Here is an 8811-nt window from a genome sequence, read left to right on the forward strand (position 1 = left end):
TGCGGTGAGCGTGGATCGAACACGCGACCTTCAGATCTTCAGTCTGACGCTCTCCCAACTGAGCTATCCCCGCATGAATATAAATTGACATAGTAGAAAGATTAGGATTCGTTGTTTTCATTCCATTTGCTGAGAAATTTCGTTTGCAGTTTGAGTTAATTATCATAGTTTGAACTTCAATGCATCATTTATTTTGAAGAGAATTCCATCAACAACATGAATGGAGAATTCTATAGTTTAAATATCATTGTTTTCAGATGGAATGATAGACACTTCTTTGAGAAATAGTTTTCGTACAATAATTTCAAGGTTAATTAAACAAATTGACAAATATTTATCTAATGGTTAAAAAGTTGCATTATCTTTGATTAAAATGGTGGGTTTGATATATTTATTTTAAAAAAAAATATAAAAAAAATATGGTGGGTTTGATCGCAATGTCAGATCTGAACACCTTAGTGAACTATACAAGTAATGATCTCACCATTATACTTTATTGCATGAGTAATGGTCTTGTTGGGGCTTAATTTTGTGCTACATTTCTAAGGGAGACTGCTCTCCATTTTGGTGAAGAACCTTTTTTGAGGCCCAAAAACATATGGTTGGTCATAGATTTGGTAAAGCTTAAATTATGACTTTGATTTTTGAGTTCTAACATTGCATAACATTTTGATAATTTGATTTAAGCCTCTATTAAAGATATTAGATTTCTATAGATCATCATAATTAACGCATTATATTTTGGATTCAATCATGTTAGTTTTTGTCTTGCATCATGCATTAATTGAGCCTCCATTTTTTAATTTCAAGTTAGCTGGACAAGATTAGATCCTAGAATTGATGTTTCAACAATCGGAAGTGTATTCAAAGAATATAGGAAAAGGGGAGCGATTTCTCGATTCTAACAATTAAACATGTTTAAATAATTCATGAAGAGTATCTAGTTCTAGTTTCATGACCGTTGGCTGAGATTTGTGGTTGTACCTGAATTTCTATTAATTGTCTATGGATTGGTTGTCATTTCAAAGGAACCTCTAGATAGTGCTCATATTTTTGAATTTTGAAAATTGTACAATCATCTTTGAAAATTATAAGCACTCCAAATTTTCAATATTCTTAGATACAATTTGAACTCATGACACAAAAGTTGTCATTCCAATCGAAAAATTTTCATTGTCAACAACACTTCTTTATATTGAAATATTTAATTATTTTGAATTGATAAGAAGTAAAAATATTAATAGATTAATGAGTTTCAAAATTCATAGGTCTTTTTAAACCCAAATATATTTTGAAATCCAATTTTAAAAGGCAAAATGGTAATGTTTTCTAATTGACCGACAACCCCAAAACATATAAATGGAAATGGGGATCCTTTTATAGTCCACACTATCGAACAATCTATTTTTGTGTCTACAAATGACGTATAAATATGGGACTACCCCCTATTCCATATATGAAGCATCCAACTCTACTACATATGAGACATACATACTCTACCCCTATATAAAATTGGTGTTTTTGTTTGGACTCTTAATATTTCTTCTGCAAACTTTGTCTAGTTTTTTTCATTATTGTCATTAACAACACAACATAATTTATGTAGAAATTGAAGGCATCAACATTGTTTTTTCTTCCACACCTTGAAATAAGGCACCCAACAAATTAAGTGGTTATTAAGATTATGAAAACATTGAAAAATGCCCAATAAACAAACCAATCACCCAAAAAATTGGGATTCCAAACAAAAATGAAGTAAATAATAATATTAAAATCTCCAAATGCCCATCCATGGATTAAAATTCCCATCATAAAGAAATTAGAAATTCCCTACAACCAATGATGTTGAATTCATTCAAATGAGGGGGAGGCACAAATATTGATGGAATCCAAAATAGATGCAGTTAATCTATTAAAAGAAGATAGATGCACTAGTTAATGACTATATATATATATATATTCAGCATTCATATTTTAGATGGAAAGTATTGGATAAGCAAATTATTGTTCCTTGTAGTGTCATTCTAAGTGGTTAGTGAAGGGAAAGAGGCATAAAAATGGAAATTGTATTATCCTAGGAAAACTTATTGTTTTAACAATAAATGAAGATGAGGTGGATGACTACAAACCATTTAATAAAATGTTTGATTAGTCGTAAGGAGAAATAAGGAGTTCTAAGAGGTAGAGTGCATAATATTAATTGAGTTTTTAGTTGTAAGTGTAGACACCTAAAATTGTCCAGTCTAATTAATTACTTTATCCTAAGTCTTCTATTAATTAAATAATTTTTTACTTATTTAATTAATTAATTTATCTTTTTTTCTAGCCTTTCTCTATTTAAATAAATATAAATTATATTTTTCCTAAATTAAATAAATATTTTATTAATTTAATTGGTCACATCGGACATGCCAAATGTAGATAGAGAAAAATGTGTGTTTTAGTTTAGATTTGGTTTTGCATGTGTGCGTGTTTTGCATGTATTTCATTGTTGGATATTGGAAATGCCTGGATCTTAATCCATAAGATTGCAACCAGATTTAGTTTTTTCACTCTATGACACATGTCATTTATCTCTTAATTTTCCTCTACCTACCCCCTTCATTTTTTTTAATTTTTCTTAACTACCCTCTTATTATTTTATCATTTTGTATACCTACTCTTTAATCCTAGCCGATCATTTATCTTTTCACCTCTTAATCTTATTCCTCCATTTTCTAAAGTCTTTTGTATATAAAAGGATTCCCTCATTCTTATCAATCCTAATAAGCAATATATCAATATGAAAATCTAGCATTCGAATGTAGTTTTTGCATTCTAGCATTCTTATTTTGCATCTATCATATTTTAAATCTTCATTCACCATAGCTTCTTGTGCGTATGCTTCTTAGAGCATCATTTTTAAACATAAAATCTTGGTTGATAGAAGTGCAATGGAGTAGATTTATGGCATGCATGTGTGTTTTAGTTTAGATTTGGTTTCGCATGTGTGTGCGTTTTGCAGGTACTTCATTGGGTATTGGAAATGCTTGAATCTTAATCCATAAAATTGCAGACAAATTTCTATTTCTTCTATCTACATTTGGCATGCCCGATAGAACCTAAACCCATAATCGCCTCATTAGAATGAAATTTGCCTTCTATCTACTTATATTTCCATTAGCACAGTGGTCAACATATTTTTTGTATCAACGTATTTTGTTTGTGCCTTTACATTTTGCATTTGGTTGAAAGTTTCTAAGGCCTTATCATGCAGCGTTTACTCTCTTCCTTTAGCCACGTAGATTTATTTCTTTTACATTAGCTTTTCCTTTTTAACTTAGTTTTCTTATTAAGCTTTAATTTAGTTTTTATTTAGTTTGTATATTTTTTAATTTGGTAATTAGAATTAGATTTTTTATTTATTTTTATTTAGTTTAGATTTTTTTAATTTGATAATTAGAATTAGATTTTTAAAATTTTTAATTAGATTTAGATTTTTAAATTTGTTAATTAGTTTTAGATTTTTAAATTTGATTAATTAGATTTAGATTTTTTAAATTTGTTAATTATTTTTAAATTTTTTATTTGTCAATTAGTTTGGATTTTTAATTTGTTAATTAGTTTTAATTTTTTAATTTGTTAATTTGTTAATTAGTTTGAGTTTGAGTTTTTTTAATTTAATTAGTTTCAAAATTTCTTTTAACTTGTTTTTGATAAATAAAGCAGCGATAACAAGGGCACTGACTCTTTACAAAGCTAAACGGATAACTGAAAACAATAGACCAAGCAAGGGTGAAAACCCCAAACAAACAAAGTTAGACAGGGCAAACAAATTCATTGTCAAACCGTCAACAAACCAACCCAACTCAAGAGTGGGGAGAATCCACACCTTGACGAAGGGGGGGCTGGGGAAGGGAGGTAGATTTTTCTTTCCACCTGCGAGAAACAACCATCCAGGCAACACTATCATTAGGAATGTTCAAAGACAAATTAGGCGGGGGAGACCTGCAGATACACTGCCAGACTGCTGCAACAGTACACCGGCAGCCTGATGTTGCAGAAACACAACATATTGTTGCTAAAGAAGAACATAATTGCCAAGAGAAGAGCGAAGCTAAGGATCAGGAGCAACGGATGTAGGAGCCAAGGGGACGGAAGAGTCTGCAACAATAGTAACCTCAGCAAAGGCATCGTCAGCAGTAAGGGGCACCTCATCTCGAGAGGATTCAACCAAGACAGAGTCAGAAGAATTAATTGTCAAGTGATCTTCAATGGCGTCCTTCCACCAAGTAGCAGTGCCTCTGCGACGGGAGAGAGAGCAGGTTGAAGCTAAGTGTCCCGTAGAGAAGCATCGTCAACAACGAAAGGGGAGGCCCTCATAATCCAACAGTTGAGCCCAAGGCTTGTCCCCAACCATAAGCACTACATCCCTGGGGAGGGCTAGAGATATGTCAAAATCAATCAATAGGCGAGCAAAGGTAGAGTGACCTATGGAGTTCGTTGCATCGTCAACCTTCAGGAAACTGCCAATGGAGTTACCGATAGCCTCAAAGCAAGAAGGCTCCCAGAAATGGAGGGGGAGATTGGGGAGGCGAACCCAAACCAGATGAATAGATAGAGATTCAGTAAAGGGCTTGAAGGAAGGAGAGCAGGGCTTAATGGAGAGAGAGTGATCCCCCCAAGACCACAACTTTCCCATTACCAAATCACGATCAAGAGTAGAGGTAAAAGAAGCAATGAAAAAACCTTTAGCACATGAGAAAAGCTCAATGCCATAAGCAACTAAAGGCTTCCAAGAAACACTCACCCAATGATGAAGGTCTGGAAGGGAAGGCCAAAACCCAGCAAATCTACACACCAAAGCACAGTGTTGGTAGAAATCGATATTCTCCACAACCTCCTGGTCATAGACCACCACAGGAGAAGTCTTGGCACAAGGAAGAGGATGAACCCCCTTGGATGGATGGGCAGCAGATCTGGCCACACGAGCAAAGCTACAGTTCCCAGCAAAAGAAGGTCTGGGCAGAGCACTAGCAGCCGCAGTAGGGTCGTCAGGATCCCCACCAGTATGAGGAGAGTCTCCATTGACCTAAGCATCAGCAGCAGCAACATGGGCGTCCAAGTCCAAAACCGGATCCAAGGCCCCAACCATGGGGGAACCAGCACAACCCACCTCTAGGGGGGCATCACGCACAAAACGTTCCATAGAAAGAAGAGGGGAGGCAACGAAAAATGGCACCAAGAAGCCCCCACCTCTACCCACAACAACGACAACCACAGATGCACCATTCACATTGACAGGGGAGTGAGGGATGTTTGGAAGAGCCTGGCCAGGAGTCACGGGAGTCGCAGACGCTAAGCAGTTTGAAAACGCCTGGGCGAGAACTGCGAGAGTCTCCATACATCAACTAATTACTATTCAAAAATTGAACTTTCTTTTAATTTGTTGATTAGTTTAGATTTTTTATTTTTTAATTAGATTAGATGTTAATTTTTTGTTTATTAGACATGTTTAGTTTTGTGTATGTTTTTATTTTTTTTGTAAATTGATATTTGTGGTTTTGTGTGCTTGTGCAGGGTATCTATTTTCGTGTGTCAAAGACAATAATTTTGAAACTATTAATGACATTTGGTGCAGGACGTTTGATGAAGACTTTATTTTGAAATCAATTCTTTTTAGTATAACAAACACTTCAATTGGTGCTCTAAAATTAACCAGTGTCTTTTGTGTCTTGAGTAATAGGCTCTTTTTGTTTTACCCTTTAGAGGGCTTTCCTCCCAAGAAATCCTTAACGCTTGGTGAAAGGGAACGACCCAAGTGGCAATAGTTTGAAGCCAAGCACTTCCAAGCCACTATAAACAAATGTGTTTGTGACAAAAGTTGCAAGTGACGAGTGTTATATGCTATCATAACAACGTCATGTCTCCCTCAGTGTTTGTGTGGCATGTAAAATCCTATAGAACGTAACCTCTGTAGGTTGGGAGGCCTCCTTTGATAGAGTGGAAAACACTACTAATTATGGCCACTCATACAGATGCCTTGACTGTGACCCCTTATGTTTAGATTTGCCAAAAAACCTTCTACTTGTTGACTCAAGTGTTGTGATACGCACATGTTGAAGAAACCCCTCATGTGCCCTTCAATTTACAATAGTAAATTTCTTGGGAAGTGATAACCTAAGAAATTTGAAGTTTGGCATGCCCAAAAAGTGAGTATCGTGGACTGGAGCCGGTGCTACCAGCCTTCTAACTATCCAACTGAATGTGGTATTTTATTGCAAGGGGATTCAACAACCATTGTCCTGGCCAACCTTAGGATTGTGCTTGAATTTGTTTTTATTTCAAAAGAAAACAAACATTCTGTTTGTTGTGCTTTCTGTGTGAGTTCAAAACAAGCGAGAACACATCAACAAATCAACACTGCACCTGAAACTAGTAACATTGAAACTGCACTTTGCAAACCTCAAATTTTGTCCAACAGTCAAACAGTGCAAGCATCTGCATGATTCCTTGCAAGGCTAAAATCCCTAGCCGAAGACCTACATTTCAATTTTTCAAACATAGGCATCATAGTCCAAGGTCCCTTAGAAAACACATCTTGAGGAACTACCGCAAATGAGACATATTATTAAGAGATTTTTATGACTGCCCTTTGAGAAATGACCCTGACTTACACATCCAATAAGATTCTAGTGCTCCCACTTGAAACTACATATTCTCAGAGAATCATGTTCTAAGTTCTAATGTTTTTAGGTCCTTGCATAGTCACATAATTATAGTTTGCCATACCTTTTAGGTCATTGCATAGTCTTCACCTAGTTGCACCTTTCATCCTTGCATATCTCATTTAATTATACCTAGTCCTTGCATATTTAGATCATCCCATTCAGTCAAATATTCACTCCTTGCATCACATCCCCTTGTGTGATTCTCATAGATCATACCCATAACCTTTGCATACCACCATTAGGTTATACCCTTGCATCATTCCCTTAGATCATACCCATAGTCTTTGCATAGCCCCCCCAAAAAAAAATTCAAAAAAAAACAAAAAATATTGTTTGCACTTCGGAATTCTCGTCTTAGGTCTGAGATCAACTTTTGATCATCAATCACCCTTATCACTTGAGGTGCATCTTCCTTGAGTTAGGGAACATATCAATGTCTTTGAGTTGGTATTCCACTTGGAGTTCATCATCTCCTAGCATAGCATTCCTTCTTTTTGATCACTTATCCTTGTGTCTATCTATCATAACACAAGTCAAAACCTCACATTGCAAATATTTTCAGATCTATAGTATCCTTAGTCCTTGCATCAAACATCATTCATCCCCATATCCCATTTAGGGTTTAGCTGCACATCACTTTCCTATCATATAGATCGCATTTTGTATCAATCCTTTAGCACATTCCCATCTCAAACATATCACATAGATTGCAATTTTGCATTGATCCTTATCATATCCCAATCTCACATAGTTTGCACCTTAATCTTTGCATTGTTCCTTAGTTGGATCCTAATCTCACTCATATCATATAGTTTCCCCTTGGCACTTTAGGGTTTGCATCATACCTTGAGTCTCAATGATCATCATATCCATAGACCTTAGGTCAAAGATCAAAACAATAGCTTATGTCTCCTAAATCGAGAATCAAAATGTTTCAAAATCATCTATCTCAAGATGGAGACAAACTTATTGATTTTGATTGAGAAGAACACATTAGCATTGTGACTAGTGAAACCAGTGATGAAGAAATAACTCAATCTACCATTGAGGAATCATTTCACGATTATAATTTACTAAACTTCTTAAAGAGGTGGTTAAATGTGATCCACCGACATATTTCAAAGCCCTTGCTGACGAGGGAATTAAACTACCACTTTATTTTGACATATCATTGCTCATAGTAAAGGACAAACAGAGAGCTAGTGAGTCAAAATCTAGAAGGACCAACAATGAGGAGAGGATAAAAGATCATAGACCTTTCTACTTGCAACCATGATACAAGAGATCTACGAAAACAACAAAACATGCACCTACCAATGATCTCCTTTTGAATGAATTAAGAGCATTGTGACAAGAATTAGACACTCTCAAGAATAAGAAGGCATCGTCACACAAGTTTTCCATTGAGGACATATGTCCCTATCCTTTTGATCTGATCATTTTGATGCCACCTTTTCCTAGTCATTAGGAGATATTGAAACCAGATAAGTATATAGGAAAAGGGGATCCAAAAGATCACTTGAGATAATTTTACGTTGCTACCTTAGAATTTACAGTGGATGAAACATACCTTATGAGACTATTTTATCATAGTCTTGGAGGAAGTGCTATGGAATGGTTCGCCCGATTACCTTTGATTATCAAATCTTTCCAAGAATTTGGTGATAAGTTTTTATCAAACTATGCTTACAACAGCACACATGAGGTGACCATGATGGACCTCTTCAACACAAAACAAAAACAAAGAGAATCCTCTGTATCATTTTTGCAAAGATGGAGACATTTGACAAAATGAGCATCCTATGACATTCTCGATAAACAACTTGTTGAACTCTTTTGTCGCAATTTAAACAAGAAATTGGAAGAGAACATCGCCTCAAGTATTTGGACACATTTTATGAGGTCATTGACATGGGATTTTGAATCGAACAAACCCTTATCAATGATGGTACTATAAAGGTAAATGATGATAAAGATCACAAAGGATCGAGTTTTAATCACAAAACACCCTTTTGGGCTAAGAAAAAGAATGTGGTTAATGACAGAGTAGTTGATGCAAAAAATGTTAAAACATCATCACCTGTTTACAACCTTAAAGGTT

The 8811-nt window shown here is 35.2% G+C and overlaps 1 non-coding gene across 1 annotated transcript; it reads right to left on the reverse strand.

Moving 5' to 3' along the window:
- On the reverse strand, positions 1-73 carry TRNAF-GAA (transfer RNA phenylalanine (anticodon GAA)). Its single transcript has one exon. It is a non-coding gene; the product is annotated as a tRNA-Phe (tRNA).
- Positions 74-8811: the final 8738 nt, after the last annotated feature.

The sequence above is a fragment of the Cryptomeria japonica genome, chromosome 3, assembly GCF_030272615.1.
Source record: "Cryptomeria japonica chromosome 3, Sugi_1.0, whole genome shotgun sequence".
In the NCBI taxonomy this organism is placed as follows: Eukaryota; Viridiplantae; Streptophyta; class Pinopsida; order Cupressales; family Cupressaceae; genus Cryptomeria; species Cryptomeria japonica.